The sequence below is a fragment of the Ranitomeya variabilis genome, chromosome 5, assembly GCF_051348905.1.
Source record: "Ranitomeya variabilis isolate aRanVar5 chromosome 5, aRanVar5.hap1, whole genome shotgun sequence".
Classification (NCBI taxonomy): Eukaryota; Metazoa; Chordata; class Amphibia; order Anura; family Dendrobatidae; genus Ranitomeya; species Ranitomeya variabilis.
In genome coordinates, this window is record NC_135236.1 from 75513896 (window position 1) to 75534797 (window position 20902).

The 20902-nt window shown below is 45.4% G+C and overlaps 1 long non-coding RNA gene across 1 annotated transcript in view; it reads right to left on the bottom strand.

Annotated features, from left to right (window-relative positions):
* Nucleotides 1–705: 705 nt before the first annotated feature.
* The window catches only part of LOC143773321 (uncharacterized), a 49483-nt gene continuing 29286 nt past the window's right edge, over nt 706–20902 (bottom strand). Inside the window, exon 3 of the long non-coding RNA XR_013215143.1 lies at nt 706–1671. This is a non-coding gene — a long non-coding RNA (uncharacterized LOC143773321). The remainder of the gene's footprint in view (nt 1672–20902) is intronic.

Genomic DNA, 20902 nt, shown 5'->3' on the forward strand with positions numbered 1-20902 from the left:
TCCAATTACAAAGGAGTGAATCTCCTACACTGGTAAAGCATATGCACTAAGTACATGGGATAATATCAATAATTAACCCCCAGATATATGTGAATCAAGATTAAGTGCATGGGATGCCAAAAATTAGAAGGAGGCACCTATATACCCCTTTGTAGAGACGTAGTGGAGGGCCTCAGAAAACATTTTTTTCCATTATTAAGGATTGGGTATCCTAGACTGGTCATGCCCATGCACTAAGTGCATGGGCTGAAAAACACCCCGGGGGGTAAACATATATATATAAAAGCAGCACAACAAAGAATGTCAAGACGGCACTAGAATTATACAAATTCCCCAGCATGTAGCTGATGACGAACCTCTGGCATCGACGGGTCTCACAACAGCTATGGGTATGCGGTGCTCAGCATAGGAAAGAACAACGCTGTGTATCCAAGTGCAGATAGGAAAACAAAGATGCGGCACTCACCCAGTTTTGCTGTGTGGTATGTAGAATTTATTTCTGACAAGCTTTAGAATCCATCAGGACTGCAGGAACATAGTGAGGGTGCGGTATATGGAGTACGGACCCGTCGAAGCACCTGTGTTATGGAAATATTAGGGTTGGATAAATTTATCCCTCTGTGTGTGCTGCGGCCGCTCCCAATTAGACTGAGTATTTTGAGCGCTCATCAAGAATGGACTGTACACAACTGTGACAGAACAACATTCCATCAATACTGAAACTTTATTGTACATACATAGTTTTATATTTTCACATAGAAAGGAGTGGTTAGTGGTTGTCAGGGGTGGTTAGTTAATTACCATATTGTCTAGCTCCTCTGTCATTGGTTATCTAAACATATATGGAATATTGTGACTAATGCTCATATGACTGCTGATTAAGGAACTAAAATGTACCTCTGTATGTAGGACAAAGATGAGACATTTGATCAGCAGTTAATACATCTGACACTGTTGGTCTGCCGTTTCAGCAAGATTCAGCTATATTCTAGGCATTATTTCAGACATCTGACCCGAGTTCCTGTTTTTAAGATGGAAAAACCCCATACAATCTGTCTGGCTTATATCAGTTTGTCAGCCATTTTAAACCATTGATTATAATGTATATATTAGCTGTGAGCATATAAGTATATATTTGATTATAGAGGAGTATACATGCAAGTGAGATCTACATGATATATATATTTCTATCACAAGCCCCCCTTAGATATCACTTGCCCTAATCCTAGCCTCCTGTCCCAAAGCGCTGCAACTCTTTTGTGCTGTCGGCGAACTGACACAAGCCTAACGCCTGTGCCCCACTCCGTACAGACTTTTCGCATATGGGCGGTCAGGAGATCTGTCCCTAACGGGGGTTCGTTGCAATCAGTCTCTTAGTCAATAGCATGTGTAGTGAGCGATGTGTAGTCTTTATCAGGTAGGTCATCTTTTCGGTCAGGCCGCAACATCATTCTGGCTTGGGTGTCATCTTCTGGTAGGGGAGCTTTCTTGCGATGCGATGAGTGGATCCAAGCGGGTCTTCCCTCCAGTTTCGCAGAGTTTGGTGTCATCAGCAGCACTTGAACAGGACCATCAAATCTGGGATCGAGTGGTGTTCTCCTTACAAACTTTTTTCCACCAACTCCCAGTCTCCTGGCTTCTAGGAGTGCATACCGGACACTGAATCTGGATCTGGCAATGAAGAAAAAAACTCGAGAATGGATGTTAGCAAGTTTCTTGGTGAGTTCAATTACATAAGCAGACAAAGTATCATATTACATAGTCAGCTGCTGAGGGAAAAGATACCCCTAACCTGGGACTAGACACAAACAAAATTTCATATAGTAACAGCTTTGCTGGGCCTCTGGGAGTGTGTCTAACATTGAGTAGTGTGATTGGGAGTGTGTAGGCCTAAGTCTGACCCTACTGCTGACTAGATCTCTCGTGTGAGATTTGCTGTGAATGCGGGTCCCTGGCCACTCTCTATCACTTCTGGGACCCCATAGCTGCATATCTCGTCTCTGAGAGTAGCTTCTTTGCAGTAGTCTTTGCTGACTGATTCCTCACTGGGAAAGCTTCTGGCTGTCATCCTGAGAACATGTCCACGACCACAAGGGCATATTCGAATCCTTCACTTGGCGGAATTTGGATGTGGTCTATCTGGATCCTCTGGAAGGGGGTACAGTGGTCTGGCAAGACGATGTGTGGGAACTTTCTTCATTCTTCCAGGGTTGCATTTGCCACAGGTCAGACAGCTGTTTATGAACTTGGCTGTTAGGGTGGAGATTTCTGGAGCGAACCAGTAAGCACCAATCGGAACATTCATCTGTGTCTTTAATCTGTGTGTGGGCCCATGTGCCCACTGGACCACCATAGGGTACATGCTTCGGGGTAAACCGGGTTTGTAGTCCATTTAGTATACCCTTCCTTCTTCATGTGCTGCTCTTTTCTGCATCCAGCATTCCTTCTTGTCCTTTTGGGGCTTGCTCTTGCAGCTTTTTGAGCAGATCACAGGACGTCATTTGGTCAGGTTTCTTGTCTTCAGTCGTCATGTAGTAGCCGTCTGGCTCTACGACCTCTTCCACTTTTCCATATTGTCTTCCCTTGACTGCTTCTTTGGCTGCCATATCCGCCATGTTGTTGCCTTGTGCCTCTACTGTGCTTAGTTTTCCATGCGCTTTGACTTTTAGTACTGCCACCACTTTTGGAAGTTGAAGTGTGTTCAGCAGGTCCTTAATGGCTCCATGATGCTTCAGAGTTGTTCCACTTGCTGTGATGAAGTCCCTTGCAGCCCAGATGGGTCCGAAGTCATGTGCTATGCCATGCGAGTACCTTGAATCGGTATACATTTTCTCAGTCTTGTCTTCTGCCATCTGGTAGGCCTTCATCAGCGCTATCAGTTCTGCTTCCTGGGCTGACAGACTGGGCGGCAGACTTCTGGACCACAGGATCTCTTGATTGCTGGTCACTGCACATCTCGTGTGGAATCTTCCTTCATCATCTGCAAATCTGGAGCCATCCACATAGAGGATCAACTCTGGGTTGGTCAGTGGCTCTTCTGCCACCTTGGGTAGTCCTGCTGTTTCCTGTGGCATGATGCTGAAGCAATCATGGTCATCCGTCCGGAGCAAATTCAGATCCCTGCAGAAGGTGTCATGCAGATTTTGATCAGACTTTTTATCTGAGGGTCCATATCTGTATCCCCCCTTGGGAGTGGGAGTAGAGTGGACTGGTTGAGGACTGTGCATCTGGAGATGGTGACATTGTTGGGCAGGAGTAGAGAGCACTGGAGGCGAAGATGCCTGGCGGTGGAGAAATGTTTTAGCTGGGTTTGGTTGAGGATTGCTGAGATGTCATGCAGAGCCAGGATTTCCAATGGTTTTTCCACTGATGTCAGTAGTCCTGTCCAGGAGGGCGTGTGCTGCAACTGCTGCTCTCATGCGGGAGGAAGAGGATCCCCTTGCAACTGGATCCAGGCAAGCTGAAAAGTAGTCCGAAAGTCTCTGCTTTCCCCCCTGAAGCTGTGTCAGGACTCCAGTAGCAAGGTCTTCTCTTCTCATCAAGTAGAGACGGAATGGCTTCTCGTAGTCAGATAGGCCTAGTGCTAGCGCTGAGACTACAGAGCTTTTTAATTTCTTGAACGAACTGAAGGCCACATCTGTCTGGAGGAACGGGGTCACGCTGACGTATTCACACAGAGGCTGCATTAGGACGGAAGCATCAGGGATCCAGGCTCTGCAATACGAAACTAGACCAAGGAAGGCCTGTAGCACCTTTGGAGTTGTTGGAGGAACCATCTTCTCCACTGTGGTCTTCCGGTCATCTGTCAGGTGTTTCGCCTGGTGAGCAATACAGTGTCTCTGGAACGTAACTTGCTTCAGACACCACTGGACTTTGTTCTTTGAGATCTTGCAGTGCTGCTCCGCCAGGTAGAGTAGGAGATGCAAGGAATGGGCTTTACACGTGTCAAAGTCAACTGCACAAAGGAGTAGATTGTCCATATATTGTAGCAGGGTTACTTCTGCTTGTTCTGTGACCCAGTTGGTGAGGACTGTGGACATTGCTTTGGTGAACTGTGAAGGGCTGTTCTGGGCCCACTGTGGCATCACTGTCCATGCGTGGTGTCCCCCCTGGTGCATTAAGGCAAACAGGAACTGGTCTTCCGGATGAAGGGGAACACTGGAGAAAACATTAGCCAGGTTGTTCACTGTGAACACTTTTGCTGTGGCATGCACATTTGAGAGCAGAGTGTGCGGATTCGGCATAATTGCAGTTTCAAACACCGTGGTGTCATTCACAGCTCTCAGGTCATATACCATTCTGAACTTGGCTGGCTCTCCTTTTACAGTCTTTTTCTTGACGGGGAAAAGCGGGGTATTGCAAGGCGATGTGCGAGGAACAATGATTCCTATTTCCAGGTAGACCTTCAGTTGGTCAGAGGCAGCTTGACTCTAGGCCTGGCCTGGGCCTTACGAGGGTACGGGGTACATGGCTTGAGTGACACCCGTACTGGGGCAACTTGAGGTTTTCTCATGTGCTGGGGACCCTTAGACCATAGACTTTCTGGTACTACATCCAGTACCTCCTTGGGTAGGCCTCATCGGTTACTTAATGTTCTTGTAGGGCCGCCAGCATGACTCTTCTTGGGTCAGGGATGAAGAAAGTGTCACTGTCCCATCTTCGTGGAACACTGTGGTTGCCTTCAGCTTCTGCAGTAGGTTCGCTCCCAGCAGGTTGAGTGGCAGGTCCTTTACACCACAAACTGGGACAGGATAGAGTGTCCTGGCTGAGTGCACACGCTCAGTGGCTTTGTAAGCTGAGAATGTCTGACTTGACCATCAATGCCCATGCGAGACACAGAGGATTCTGATAGGCAGGTGGGATCAGTGAGTTCCACAAGTGTCATCACACTTCTGGCTGCATCACTTTGGATCTGACAACGCCATCCACTTTAAGGGTAATTTGAGGTATTGGTCCTGCAGATGAAGTTTTACATGTCAGGAGCATAGTGTCTTGCGGGCCTGGCTTGCTTGCCCCTGTCCTATGGACGGGGTACTTCACTGCTTTCTGCACTTCCTCCTTGACCTGTTTCTCTGGACCAACTCTTGGGTTGCATGGGTCCAGTCTCTTCGAGGGTGTGGGTGCTTCGCACTGGTTCTGGTAATGGACAAGCTTGCCACAGATGTAACACTTGGCACTTCTTCTGTCTTTGTAGGGTGGTTGCGCTTCCAGGTTAGTAGTCACCATGAAAGGGGCTGTCTTCTGCACCCCTGGTTGGGACTCAATCCCTTTGGCTACTGTGGACAACATGATGGGTACTGCAGCGGCAGCGGGGTCCGGCCTGCTGATTGAAGCTGCGGTGGTAAGACGGGGCCTGCAGGTGCATTCGTGGCGAGGCCCGGGGGTGCCATGAGACCGACGGCTGCATCCAACCCAAGGTCTTGGGGCATTACAGGGGCTGCGGCTGCATCTGCCGTCACTTCTTACCCCTGGTCTGACATAGCTTCTCCCCTTTGCTAACCTTATTGAGGTCGGTGTCTCCTCTCTGGAGTCTGCTCTTCCTGTGTGTTGATCGGCACTTTGCAGCGTCTTCACCTCTGGCTCCCCTTCTGGTGTTCTCAGCAGCACGGCACCCGTTTCCTTCTTCGTGCTCTTTGTGGTGCTATAATGGTGGCAGTTTTGGCAACAATTAGCAATAAACAGTCTCCTAGGCGCACATAAAACATTTTTTCTGGGTCAGTCCACTGCTATTGACCTGTTCCTAGGCCTAGCCACTATCAGTGGTTTCCTGATTGGCTGTCTCAGTCCATGCCCAAAGGCCTGTGTATCTGGTCATGAATGGTGAAGCCCAAGTCTTGGAATACTTGCATTACTCTGCCATGAAACTTCTTTACAGACTCTATCTTATCTTGGCTCATGTCATGGTTCACTCTCTGAGCTGTTCAATTAGCTGTGGCCCTGACTCCCAAGCGTGTATGTCTGATTCTGCTGGAAGTTTGAATTGTTCCTTCATGATTGGCCAGAGTGCATCACCTGCTTCTATTTTCATTCATGGCCCAGAGATCATTCCAGGTGGCTTCATATCAGGTGGCTTCATATGTTTACTGCTTCTGCCACTTTCTTCGGTAAAATGGCATGGGATGCATCCCTGGGTCTGGAAAATTGTCATCTGACTTGAAGTGCAGTGCACATAGTGTAATGGTGGTGCCTCTATCTGCCCTTGCATTCTTGGTGCCTGTGGGTTTCTTTTCTAGTACTGGACAGCATGTGATGTTCCCTCTTCATCTTCATCAGAGGAATAGTTGTGATAGCTTGTACTGGGGTCATACACTGACTGATTTTGGACTTAGAAGTTGCTGTGAGGATGTCTTCCCCCCCTTGCTGAAGCTGTGATGGATTAGGCTTATAGTTTCTATGTTGGTGTGAATGTAGGCAGCTCTGACCGGTGCTGAAGTTGTACATTATCAATACATGGTGATTTCAAAGTTCATGTAAAACCTTAAGGGTTACAATATTGTTGACTGTGAAATGAGGTAACGGAGGATCTGTCAGTGAGCTCGTTCTGATATCATTCCTCCCCCCTCTGCACCCAGGGCTGAGCTGTCTGCTACCTGATGTGTCTGGGGCTGCCCACTGTAGGGGGGGGCTTTCACCTTCTTTCCCCGATATCACAAATGGCAATGTCTGGTTTGTGCCAGGGACATAGAGGGAAACCTTGTGCTGTAAGCACCATATTGTTTGAATTGGGCGTTGGCCCAGCCGGCAAAGAAGAGGAAAAAAGAGGAAGAAGAAGGAGGAGGGGTTGATGAGTGAGACAAAGGAATAGTAGGAGGGGAGAGAGAATGTGGACAAGAGGGAGGAGAAGATGGGAGGTGTGGAAGGGAGGGAGAGGGAGGAGAAGAGAGGAGTGGAGAAGGAGGGGAGGAGAAGATGGAGGGTGTGGAGGAGAGAGATAGAGAGGGGAAGAGAGAGAGAAGAGAAAAAAATGTGGAGGAAGAGGAGAGGAAAGTAGAGAGAGAGAATGCGGAGAGAAAAGGCTGACAGAGGAAAAAAGAGGATAGAGGAGAACAACAAGAATAATAGAGAGGAGCAATTATGCCTTCTCCCTGTAGGGAGAAACGGGGCGCGCCACATACTGTGCAAAAATAACTACCTATACCATGGATTCTGCTAACAGCAGACTGCGCAGATTCTCCTGTCTCATACCCACAAAAATCACTTCCTGGTTTGCTCACATAACTTTCTGTACCACCTAAACGATGTAAGCTCTGCTGCTACTTCATACCATGTATTAGTATTCAGCAATCTAACATCAGCTAACTTCCCTTATTTTCCTTTCTACGTCATGCCATTCTGCAGCTTGAAATCTGCCATTCTAATGAATTTCACGTACTTTATACCTTCCAAAAATCTTCACATACTTAACACCTTCGTGTCCTGCCACTATCTAGGGGCTGTTTTCTCATCAGGAAGTAAAAAGACTTTCCTGTTGCTCGGCCACTTTATTCCCCATGGCAAAAGCAAAAAATGAAAAACACACAAAAATGAAAAAAACAGTACTAAAAAAAACTTCTAAAAATGAGTATATAAAACTAAGAAAAACCCAAAACGATAAGAAAAACCGTCAAAAACTTAGTTCACAACCAAAAACTCAAAACTTTGATACAAGAGGAAAAAAAACCTTTTTTTTTTCAAAAATAAATAAATAAATAAAAAATAAAAAGGTAAAGAGATTGAAGATTGAGGAAAACTTAATTAAAAATTTTAAAATGCCGCAAAAAGAAAAAGACCCTTTAAGAGAGTAAAAAAAATTAAAAATTAAAACGGCTTTTCTCGTCTCCTTTTTTCTTTTAGAATCTCTGCGCTCAAATACAGTCAGAGACACACTTCCTCTTTTATATGCCGTATGCTATTGCAATAATATCAAATGTCACTATAATCACATATCTGAAAACATGTATGTCACATCAAAAATGATAGATACAATTTAAATTTAACTTCTTCACAAAAAGCTACACATAGCCAGCATTGCAGCTGAAAACAGTCAGTAAAAAAAAAACCAGGTGTGACCGTGTGATTTACAATGCATCTCTGCTTCAGCTGAAAAAAGAGGAAGTTCATGAAAGAAGGAAAAAAAAAACAAAACTTTCTTTTCACTATTTCAGGCTTCTTAAAGAAGCAACAGTACATGACACAAACAAAAACAGATAGACAATCCGAGAGATGCCCTTTTAAATTCTGTGACACATGTAGGTTGCGCTGGGAACAGTCTACTGCCAATCGCACTGGCACGCATATGCCGGGTTCTACCACCCTCCGCTCCGGTCGTCCTGACTGGCCGCCGGCTACGGGAATCTGCAGTAGCCCTCTAAGTTATCACTACCCTGCCTGGAACATGGGACTACCTGTCCCGAGACCTCCTGTCTCTCCTATGCACGGGAATCCTGCAATAACTTATCGAGCGATTTGACCTCCTGCGGTCTGTTACCCAGCAACCAAAAGCAAAAGTCACTTTTCCTTCCTTCTCCCGGATCTTACACAAAACACAGAACACATACACGGCCCACAGCAGACACCTCCCAGGGTCTGGATTCGGCTCCGGACTTTTTACACTACCTGGGAATTGATGACCACACCTGACCGGCAAGAGGCATAGACCCGGACTGGGCACAGGGGACTTTCAGGTAAGATGATAACATTTTCTTACCTTACTTATGGAGCTGCGCAGTCTCCATCCACTGTGCCAAGGCCATGGCCAATACCTCCATGTCTCCGGTCAGAAGGATCCCGTGCGTTTTGTCCTTTTGCCCCGCCGTTGGGCGCCATTAATGTTATGGAAATATTAGGGTTGGATAAATTTATCCCTCTGTGTGTGCTGCGGCCGCTCCCAATTAGACTGAGTATTTTGAGCGCTCATCAAGAATGGACTGTACACAACTGTGACAGAACAACATTCCATCAATACTGAAACTTTATTGTACATACATAGTTTTATATTTTCACATAGAAAGGAGTGGTTAGTGGTTGTCAGGGGTGGTTAGTTAATTACCATATTGTCTATATTATTCTATATGGAATATTGTGACTAATGCTCATATGACTGCTGATTAAGGAACTAAAATGTACCTCTGTATGTAGGACAAAGATGAGACATTTGATCAGCAGTTAATACATCTGACACTGTTGGTCTGCCGTTTCAGCAAGATTCAGCTATATTCTAGGCATTATTTCAGACATCTGACCCGAGTTCCTGTTTTTAAGATGGAAAAACCCCATACAATCTGTCTGGCTTATATCAGTTTGTCAGCCATTTTAAACCATTGATTATAATGTATATATTAGCTGTGAGCATATAAGTATATATTTGATTATAGAGGAGTATACATGCAAGTGAGATCTACATGATATATATATTTCTATCACACCTGTAGTGCGAAACGGCCGTCGTCCGTACTCCATATACCGCACCCTCACTATGTTCCTGCAGTCCTGATGGATTTTAAAGCTTGTCAGAAATAAATTCTACATACCACACAGCAAAACTGGGTGAGTGCCGCATCTTTGTTTTCCTATCTGCACTTGGATATATATATAAAAGAATGTTCAGAGAAGGCCTCTAAAAATTGTTAAGGCGTCCATCATAAATACAATTAAAAATCTGATAGCAAAGGTAGCGTGATCACCCTGTAGATATGGTGGTGGAGGAGAAGGAGAGGATGAGACAAAAAAAAAAGACAAAATCATGAATCGTATACCCATGTTTCGGTGGGATGGGGTGCATGCGCACAATCCAGCCTTTGTTCATTTTGATGAGTCAGCAATTTCAGTTGATATGTGGATGAGCTTGCATCGGTTATAATACCCCCGACAGCACTAAAAACTTGCTCTCACAAAACACTGGTGGCAGGGAAGGCTAGGACCTAGAGAGACAGTTCATACCACGTGTCTAGCTTGGATACCCGATAATTGTAGGGCACAGAGGAATCACGGAGGATGCTGGTATGTCGGAAAGTTACTCCTTTGGCATCTTCCAAAACGTTTCCCTCATTGTCAGAGAGCCTGCGCATCAGTGCCTTGGCGATGAGAAGGTCTGAGAAAACTGTCCAATACCTTTGAGAGTGTTCACCTGCCTCTGCTGCATCTGGTGTGTGTCTCCCTAATTTTTACTCCTTGATTGTCCGAGGAACTGTGACCTCTGACACCAGCATTGTCAGATGGGAATTTTTTGTGGGTAGTACCATCTATAGTGCAGGCAACCAGCTCCTGTTCCTCCTCCTCCTCATTATCACCCAATCCGCTTTGAGAAAAAGAAATGAGGCTGGGTTGTTAATTAACAACACCTGACATAGCGGATATACATAAATAACTCAATTGCATTTGCAATAGCATTAAGCAAAATGAGCAGCTTCCAAGAAGCCTATGTCCTACATAAAAAGGAGCTCTATACTCACAAAATAAATCAAGTGAGATCACCTATTTTGAATTAAATCAGAATCTAACTTTTATTAGCCTCACACACATATATAGTACATAGAATTAGATTCAAAGTAGATTATTGGACGAATGTACAAAATGGGAAAAGGAGCAAGGAAAAAGATGAAATACACGGTAATTACTGGAGCATCAACACTGGAGGCAGGTCACGAGGTTGTTGCCTCAATTATAACATGGCTCAGGACCTGCCAGCCAAACCAAAACAGACATCAAAAAATCACAGACCGCCCCGCACTGTGTTATGCATTATGCACAGTGCGGGGCTGGGATTCCTGGGCATGCGCACTGTGCTTGTCAGACGCTCCCCCAGGTCCCCCGCCGTGTGCATTAGCCTTACAACATACAAACTCAGACACCAAGACAAACCACACACCAGCTTGCCGGAATATACAGGTATCCTTGCCGGCGTTTGGAACAGCTGCACAGAACAACTCTGGAAGGCGGGGGCCTGGGGGAGCGTCTGAGCAATTTCTGGAAAACTGGCTAAAGACCACCCTGGGGGACGGATTCTCCTCAATGTTCTCGGTGGAAAGAAGGGCCCATAGGGTTCCAAAGGGAACTCTTCCCTCTGGAACTCCACCTCAACCTTTTCTGGCACGCCTCCTTAATTGCAGAGATAGAGATGCTATTCTTCGTTTGGCGCAGCAGAAGGGCCCCATCAAATTCAACAATGCTATCATATCGATTTTTTCCGGACTTCTCTATGGAACTCCAAAAGCAGCGAGCACGATTTATGGAAGTCAAGAAATTACTCAGAGACAAGAATATCATCTATTCCATGCTCTATCCAGCCCGGCTCCGCATTGTCCATGAAGGATCCTCTTTATTCTTTACAGACCCAGCAGAGGTAGCCGAATGGCTGCGGTCTCACAGGGGGTCCAATGTGGAAGACTCCTAATTTGGGTTCTTTTTTAATATTAATAGAGCTCTTCGCATGGGTACGAAAGATGTCAACAATACCGGACACTGAATTCAGTGAGGGTATCCCCTTTTCTATTTGACTGTAGGAGTATGGAAACATGCTCCTCCATTGTTCAAGTTTTGTTGGGTTTGGTTTTATGCACTAGTTTTGACTGTTTGATGTATACGGTTACCGCCAATACTAATTTTTTGCTCTGTGAGATGTCTCTGAATCACGCCCGAATAACGTTGATATATATTACTTTTCCTTTTATATATAAATATGGGGTCTGAAATTATATGTATGACCTGGAACATATGGGGTATTAAAGCTCCTCGGAAGAAAATCGAGGTATTTTCACAAATCAAAAAACACAATTCTCATGTAGTGGCATTGGTGTAGACACACCTGACTAGAGATACGGTTCGATGTATACAAAAGCCGTGGGTACAGTGGTCTCTCCATGCATTTCATACTACCTACTCGAGAGGGTTGTATGTTGTGAATTCCGTTCTCGGGCTCCCTCCTTTGGTCATGAATGGTACTTTGTTGAGTTCTGTTCGTGGACTCCCTCTGGTGGCTTTGAGTGGTACTGCTGGTCCTTAGCTGGGCTCCCAGCTGCCTCGTTTTCTGCTATGCTGGCTGCCTATTTAACTCCACCTAGATCTTTACTTGTTGCCAGCTGTCAATTATTCAGTATTGGTTCAGATCTCTCTGGGACTTCTCTTGTGACCTGTCTCCTCCAGGAGAAGCTAAGTTCATGCTAGTTCATTTTTGCTCATTGCTTTTAGAAAATGTTTCTCGGGATATGATAAGTTCAGTCCAGCTTGCTTATATGCTATTTTCTTGCTAGCTGGAAGCTCTGGGGTGCAGAGTTGCACCCTCACACCGTGAGTCGGTGTGAGGATCTTTTTGTATTCTCTGCGTGGATATTTTTGTAGTATTTTATACTGACCGCACAGTTCCCTTGCTATCTTCTTACTATTCAGTATTAGTGGGCCTCCTTTGCTAAAACCTGTTTCATTCCTGTGTTTGTATTTTCCTCTTAACTCACCGTCAATATTTTTGGGGGGCTGCCTTTACTTTGGGGAAATTTCTCTGAGGCAAGTGAGGCTTTGTTTCTCTTTAGGGGTAGCTAGCTCTCAGGCTGTGAAGAGGCGTCTAGGAAGAGTTAGGTACGCTCCACGGCTGCCTATAGTGTGTGTGATAGGATCAGGGTTGTGGTCAGTAAAGTTCCCACTTCCCCAGAGCTTGTCCTATATTTCAGGTTTACCTATCAGGTCATTACAAGTGTTCCTAACCACCAGGTCCATAACAGTACAGCTGGCCATAAAGTGTTAATGCATCTCAAAAGAGGGATAAGAGAAGTTCTGAGCTCTTTTTTTTTCTTTGCAGTGTGTTTGCTTTCTCTCCTCCCCTTAATCTCTGGGTGGTTCAGGACTCAGCTGCAGATATGGACATTCAAAGTCTGTCCTCTAGTGTGGATTATCTCACTGCAAGGGTACAAAGCATTCAGGATTATGTAGTTCAGAATCCTATGTTAGAACCTAGAATACCAATTCCTGATTTGTTTTCTGGAGATAGATCTAAGTTTCTGAATTTCAAAAATAATTGTAAATTGTTTCTTGCTCTGAAACCCCGCTCCTCTGGTGACCCTACTCAGCAAGTTAAAATTATTATTTCTTTGTTACGTGGCGACCCTCAAGATTGGGCATTCTCCCTGGCGCCAGGAGATCCTGCATTGCTAAATGTAGATGCGTTTTTTCTGGTGCTTGGATTGCTTTATGAGGAGCCTAATTCTGTAGACCAGGCAGAAAAAATCTTGCTGGCTCTGTCTCAGGGTCAGGATGAAGCGGAGGTTTACTGCCAGAGGTTTAGAAAGTGGTCTGTGCTCACTCAATGGAATGAGTGTGCCCTGGCAGCGATTTTCAGAAAGGGTCTTTCTGAAGCTCTTAAGGATGTTATGGTGGGGTTCCCCATGCCTGCGGGTCTGAATGAATCAATGTCCTTGGCCATTCAGATTGATCGGCGTTTGCGGGAGCGCAAACCTGTGCACCATCTGGCGGTGTTCTCTGAGCAGAAGCCTGAGTCTATGCAATGTGATAGGATTCTGACCAGAATTGAACGGCAAAATCACAGACGTCAGAATGGGTTGTGTTTTTACTGTGGTGACTCCACTCATGCTATCTCTGATTGTCCTAAGCGCACTAAGAGGTTCGCTAAGTCTGTCACCATTGGTACTGTACAGCCTAAATTTATCTTGTCTGTTACTTTGATTTGCTCTCTGTCATCCTACTCTGTTATGGCTTTTGTGGATTCAGGCGCTGCCCTGAATTTGATGGATTTGGAATTTGCCGGGCGCTGTGTTTTTTTCTTGGAGCCTTTGCAGTTCCCTATTCCACTAAGCGGAATTGATGCTACACCATTGGCCAAGAATAAGCCTCAGTACTGGACTCAAGTGACCATGTGCATGACTCCTGCACATCAGGAGGATATTTGCTTTCTGGTGTTACATAATTTGCATGATGTTGTCGTGTTGGGTTTGCCATGGCTGCAGGTTCATAATCCAGTATTGGATTGGAAATCAATGTCTGTGTCTAGTTGGGGTTATCAAGGGGTACATGGTGATGTTCCTTTGGTGTCAATTGCTTCTTCTACTCCTTCTGAAGTTCCTGAATTTTTGTCGGATTACCAGGATGTATTTGATGAGCCCAAATCCAGTGCCCTACCTCCTCATAGGGATTGTGATTGTGCTATAAATTTGATTCCTGGTAGTAAGTTCCCTAAGGGTCGACTTTTCAATTGATCTGTGCCAGAACATGCCGCTATGCGGAGTTATGTAAAGGAGTCCTTGGAGAAAGGGCATATTCGCCCGTCCTCGTCACCGTTGGGAGCAGGGTTCTTTTTTGTGGCCAAGAAGGATGGTTCTCTGAGACCCTGTATAGATTACCGCCTTCTTAATAAAATCACGGTCAAATTTCAGTACCCTTTGCCTCTGCTGTCCGATCTGTTTGCTCGGATTAAGGGGGCTAGTTGGTTCACCAAGATAGATCTTCGAGGAGCGTATAATCTTGTGCGTATAAAACAGGGCAATGAATGGAAAACAGCATTTAATACGCCCGAAGGCCATTTTGAGTACTTGGTGATGCCATTTGGGCTTTCTAATGCCCCTTCTGTGTTTCAGTCCTTTATGCACGACATCTTCCGAGAGTATCTGGATAGATTCATGATTGTATACCTGGATGATATTTTGGTCTTTTCTGATGATTGGGAATCTCATGTGAAGCAGGTCAGGATGGTATTTCAGGTCCTGCGTGCTAATGCCTTGTTTGTGAAGGGCTCTAAATGTCTCTTCGGAGTCCAGAAGGTTTCCTTTTAGGGCTTTATTTTTTCCCCTTCTACTATCGAGATGGATCCAGTTAAAGTCCAGGCAATTTATGATTGGACTCAACCTACATCTGTGAAGAGTCTTCAGAAATTCCTGGGCTTTGCTAATTTTTACCGTCGCTTCATTACTAATTTTTCTACTGTGGTTAAGCCTTTGACTGATCTGACCAAAAAGGGTGCTGATGTGACGAATTGGTCTTCTGCGGCCTTTGAGGCCTTTTAGGAGCTGAAACGTCGGTTTTCTTTGGCTCCTGTCTTGCGTCAGCCGGATGTTTCTCTCCCTTTTCAGGTCGAGGTTGATGCTTCTGAGATTGGAGCAGGGGCTGTTTTGTCTCAGAGAAGCTCTGATGGCTCTGTGATGAAGCCATGTGCTTTCTTTTCTAGAAAGTTTTCGCTTGACGAGCGTAATTATGATGTTGGCAATCGGGAGTTGTTGGCAATGAAATGGGCATTTGAGGAGTGGCGACATTGGCTTAAGGAGCCAAACATCGTGTGGTGGTCTTGACGGATCACAAGAATTTGATTTATCTCGAGTCTGCCAAGCGGTTAAATCCTAGACAGGCTCGATGGTCGCTGTCTTTCCCCCTTTTCGATTTTGTGGTTTCGTACCTTCCGGGCTCTAAGAATGTGAAGGCTGATGCCCTTTCTAGGAGTTTTGTGCCTGACTCTCCGGGAGTTCCTGAACCGGCTGGTATCCTCAGAGAGGGGGTGATTCTGTCTGCCATCTCCCCTGAATTGCGGCGGGTGCTGCAGGAGTTTCAGGCTGATAGACCTGACCGTTGTCCACCGGAGAGACTGTTTGTCCCTGATAGATGGACCAGTAGAGTTATTTCCGAAGTTCATTGTTCAGTGTTGGCGGGTCATCCTGGGATTTTTGGTACCAGAGATTTGGTGGCTAGGTCCTTTTGGTGGCCTTCCTTGTCGCGGGATGTGCATTCTTTTGTGCAGTCCTGTGGGATTTGTGCTCGGGCCAAGCCTTGCTGTTCTCGTGCCAGTGGATTGCTTTTGTCTTTGCCTGACCCAAAGAGGCCCTGGACGCATATTTCCATGGATTTTATTTCAGATTTTCCGGTCTCTCAGAGGATGTCTGTCATCTGGGTGGTTTGTGATCGTTTTTCTAAGATGGTCCATTTGGTGCCCTTGCCTAAATTGCCTTCCTCCTCTGATTTGGTTCCGCTGTTTTTTCAGAATGTGGTTCGTTTGCATGGTATTCCGGAGAACATTGTGTCTGACAGAGTGTCCCAGTTTGTTTCCAGATTTTGGCGGTCCTTTTGTGCTAAGATGGGCATTGATTTGTCTTTTTCTTTGGCTTTCCATCCTGAGACAAATGCCCAAACCGAACGAACTAATCAGACCTTATAAACCTATCTGAGATGTTTTGTTTCTGCTGATCAGGATGATTGGGTGACTTTTTTGCCATTGGCTGAGTTCGCCCTCAATAATCGGGCTAGTTTGGCTACTTTGGTTTTGCCTTTTTTTTGTAATTCTGGTTTTCATCCTCGTTTTTCCTCAGGGCAGGTTGAGCTTTCTGACTGTCCTGGTGTGGATTCTGTGGTGGACAGGTTGCAGCAGATTTGGAACCACGTAGTGGACAATTTGACGTTGTCACAGGAGAAGGCTCAGCGCTTTGCTAACCGCTGTCGCTGTGTTGGTCCCCGACTTCGTGTGGGGGGTTTGGTTGTCTTCTCGTTATGTTCCTATGAAGGTTTCTTTTCCTAAGTTTAAGCCTCGTTTCATCGGTCCTTATAAGATTTCGGAAATCCTCAATCCTGTGTCATTTCGTTTGGACCTCCCAGCATCTTTTACCATCCATAATGTGCTCCATAGGTCATTGTTGCGGAGGTATGTGGTGCCTGTGGTTCCTTCTGTTGATCCTCCTGCTCCGGTGTTGGTCGAGGGAGAATTGGAGTATGTGGTGGAGAAGATCTTGGATTCTCGTATTTCGAGACGGAAGCTTCAGTACTTGGTTAAATGGAAGGGCTATGGTCAGGAGGATAATTCCTGGGTTGTTGCCTCTGATGTCCATGCTGCCGATTTGGTTCGTGCCTTTCATTTGGCTCGTCCTGATCGGCCTGGGGGCTCTGGTGAGGGTTCGGTGACCCCTCCTCAAGATGGGGGGGGGTACTGTTGTAAATTCCGTTTATCGGGCTCCCTCCTGTGGTCATGAATGGTACTTTGTTGAGTTCTGTTCGTGGACTCCCTCTGGTGGCTTTGAGTGGTACTGCTGGTCTTTAGCTGGGCTCCCAGCTGCCTCGTTTTCTGCTATGCTGGCTGCCTATTTAACTCCACCTAGATCTTTACTTGTTGCCAGCTGTCAATGTATTCAGTATTGGTTCAGATCTCTCTGGGACTTCTCTTGTGACCTGTCTCCTCCAGGAAAAGCTAAGTTCATGCTAGTTCATTTTTGCTCATTGCTTTTGGAAAATGTTTCTCGGTATATGATAAGTTCGGTCCAGCTTGCTTATATGCTATTTTCTTGCTAGCTGGAAGCTCTGGGGTGCAGAGGGTACGAAAGATGTCAATAATACCGGACACTGAATTCAGTGAGGGTATCCCCTTTTCTATTTAACTGTAAAAGTATGGAAACATGCTCCTCCATTGTTCAAGTTTTGTTGGGTTTGGTTTTATGCACTAGTTTTGACTGTTTGATGTATACGGTTACCGCCAATACAAATTTTTTGCTCTGTGAGATGTCTCTGAATCACGCCCGAATAACGTTGATATATATTACTTTTCCTTTTATATATAAATATGGGGTCTGAAATTATATGTATGACCTGGAACATACGGGGTATTAAAGCTCCTCGGAAGAAAATCAAGGTATTTTCACAGATCAAAAAACACAATCCTCATGTAGTGGCATTGGTGGAGACACACCTGACTAGAGATGCGGTTCGATGTATACAAAAGCCGTGGTACAGTGGTCTCTCCATGCATTTCATACTACCTACTCGAGAGGGTTGTATGTTGTGAATTCCGTTCTCGGGCTCCCTCCTGTGGTCATGAATGGTACTTTGTTGAGTTCTGCTCGTGGACTCCCCCTGGTGGCTTTGAGTGGTACTGCTGGTCTTTAGCTGGGCTCCCAGCTGCCTCGTTTTCTGCTATGCTGGCTGCCTATTTAACTCCACCTAGATCTTTACTTGTTGCCAGCTGTCAATTATTCAGTATTGGTTCAGATCTCTCTGGGACTTCTCTTGTGACCTGTCTCCTCCAGGAGAAGCTAAGTTCATGCTAGTTCATTTTTGCTCATTGCTTTTGGAAAATGTTTCTCGGTATATGATAAGTTCATTCCAGCTTGCTTATATGCTATTTTCTTGCTAGCTGGAAGCTCTGGGGTGCAGAGTTGCACCCTCACACCGTGAGTCGGTGTGAGGATCTTTTTGTATTCTCTGCGTGGATATTTTTGTAGTATTTTATACTGACCGCACAGTTCCCTTGCTATCTTCTTACTATTCATTATTAGTGGGCCTCTGTTGTGAATTTACCTTTTGGCTCCCTCTAGTGGCTACTAGTGATTTGACTCTGGGTATGTCTGTCATTCCTTGTATGCTCACCTGGGTCGTTAGGTCAGGGGTGTTGCTATATAAGCTCCCTGGACCTTCAGTTCAATGCCTGGCAACATTGATATCTGAGCTAATCTGTAGTGCTCTAGTCTACTGATCCTGGTTCCTGCTTGATTAAGCTAAGTCTGCTTTCTTGCTTTTTGCTATTGGTTTTTGTTTGCATTTTTGTCCAGCTTGTATATAATCTGTATCCTGAACTTGCTGGAAGCTCTAGGGTGGCTGGTGTTCTCCCCCCGGGCCGTTAGACGGTTCGGGGGTTCTTGAATCTCCAGCGTGGATTTTTGATAGGGTTTTTGTTGACCATATAAGTTATCTTACTACATTCTGCTATTAGTAAGTGGGCCTCTCTTTGCTAAACCTAGTTCATCTCTGTGTTTGTCATTTCCTCTTACCTCACCGTTATTATTTGTGGGGGGCTTGTATCCTCCTTTTGGGGTCCTTTCTCTGGAGGCAAGAGAGGTCTTTGTTTTCCTCTTCTAGGGGTAGTTAGCTCTCCGGCTGGCGCGAGACATCTAGCGACCAACGTAGGCATGTTCCCCGGCTACTTCTAGTGTTGGCGTTAGGAGTAGATATATGGTCAACCCAGTTACCACTGCCCTATGAGCTGGATTTTTGTACTTCGCAGACTCGCTGATATCTCTGAGACCCTCGCCATTGGGGTCATAACAGTTTGCCAGGCCAGTATTAAATGTTAAATGCATTGCAGAAGCGGGATTATAAGAAAGAAAGTTCTGAGTTTTTTTTTTTCTCTCTCTCATTTTTTTTTCTTTTCCCCTTTACCTCTGAGTGGCTTGTGATTGCTGCCTTGCTGGCTATGTCTCAGGGCCAGGACGAGGCTGAAGTGTATTGCCAAAAATTTCGGAAATGGTCCGTGCTGACCCAGTGGAACGAGTGTGCATTGGCTGCAAATTTTAGAAATGGCCTTTCTGAAGCCATTAAGAATGTGATGGTGGGTTTTCCCATTCCCACAGGTCTGAATGATTCCATGGCCCTGGCAATTCAAATTGACCGGCGGTTGCGGGAGCGCAAAACCGCAAATTCCCTCATGGTGTTATCTGAACAGGCACCTGATTTAATGCAATGTGATAGAATCCTGACTAGAAATGAGCGGAAAATTCATAGACGCCAGAATGGCTTGTGTTACTACTGTGGTGATTCTACACATGTTATCTCAGCATGCTCTAAGCGTCTTACTAAGGTTGTTAGTCCTGTCGCCATTGGTAATTTGCAACCTAAGTTTATTCTATCTGTAACTTTGATTTGCTCACTGTCATCGTATCCTGTCATGGCGTTTGTGGATTCAGGTGCTGCCCTGAGTCTTATGGACCTGTCATTTGCCAAGCGCTGCGGTTTTGTTCTTGAGCCATTAGAAAATCCTATCCCTCTTAGGGGTATTGATGCTACGCCATTGGCAGAAAATAAACCGCAGTTTTGGACGCAGGTTACCATGTGCATGACTCCTGAACATCGGGAGGTGATACGTTTTCTTGTTCTGCATAAGATGCATGATTTGGTTGTTTTGGGTTTGCCATGGTTACAGACCCATAATCCAGTCTTGGACTGGAAGGCAATGTCAGTGTCAAGTTGGGGCTGTCATGGAATTCATGGAGATTCCCTGCCCGTGTCTATTGCTACTTCTACGCCTTCGGAAGTTCCGGCGTATTTGTCTGACTATCAGGATGTCTTCAGCGAGTCTAGGTCAAGTGCATTGCCTCCTCATAGGGAATGTGACTGTGCAATAGACTTGATTCCAGGCAGTAAGTTTCCTAAGGGAAGACTGTTTAATCTGTCGGTACCTGAACATACCGCGATGCGTTCATATATCAAGGAGTCTCTGGAGAAGGGGCATATCCGTCCTTCTTCTTCCCCTCTTGGTGCGGGATTTTTTTTTGTGGCCAAAAAGGACGGATCTTTGAGGCCTTGTATTGACTATCGGCTTTTAAATAAGATCACTGTAAAATTTCAGTATCCTTTGCCGCTGTTGTCAGACTTGTTTGCCCGGATTAAAGGTGCCAAGTGGTTCACCAAGATAGACCTTCGTGGTGCGTACAACTTTGTGCGCATTAAGCAAGGAGATGAATGGAAAACCGCATTCAATACGCCCGAAGGTCATTTTGAGTACTTGGTGATGCCATTTGGGCTCTCTAATGCACCTTCAGTTTTTCAGTCCTTTATGCATGACATTTTCCGGAAGTATCTGGATAAATTTTTGATCGTTTATCTGGATGATATTCTGTTTTTTTCTGATGATTGGGACTCGCATGTGGAGCAGGTCAGGATGGTTTTCAAGATTTTGCGTGAAAATTCTTTGTTTGTTAAAGGCTCAAAGTGTCTCTTTGGTGTACAGAAGGTTCCCTTTTTAGGGTTCATTTTTTCCCCTTCTGCTGTGGAGATGGACCCAGTCAAGGTCCGAGCTATTCATGATTGGACTCAACCCTCGTCAGTTAAGAGTCTTCAGAAGTTCTTGGGTTTTGCTAACTTCTACCGTCGTTTTATTGCTAATTTTTCTAGCGTTGTTAAACCGTTGACGGATATGACCAAGAAAGGCTCTGATGTGGCTAACTGGGCTCCTGCTGCC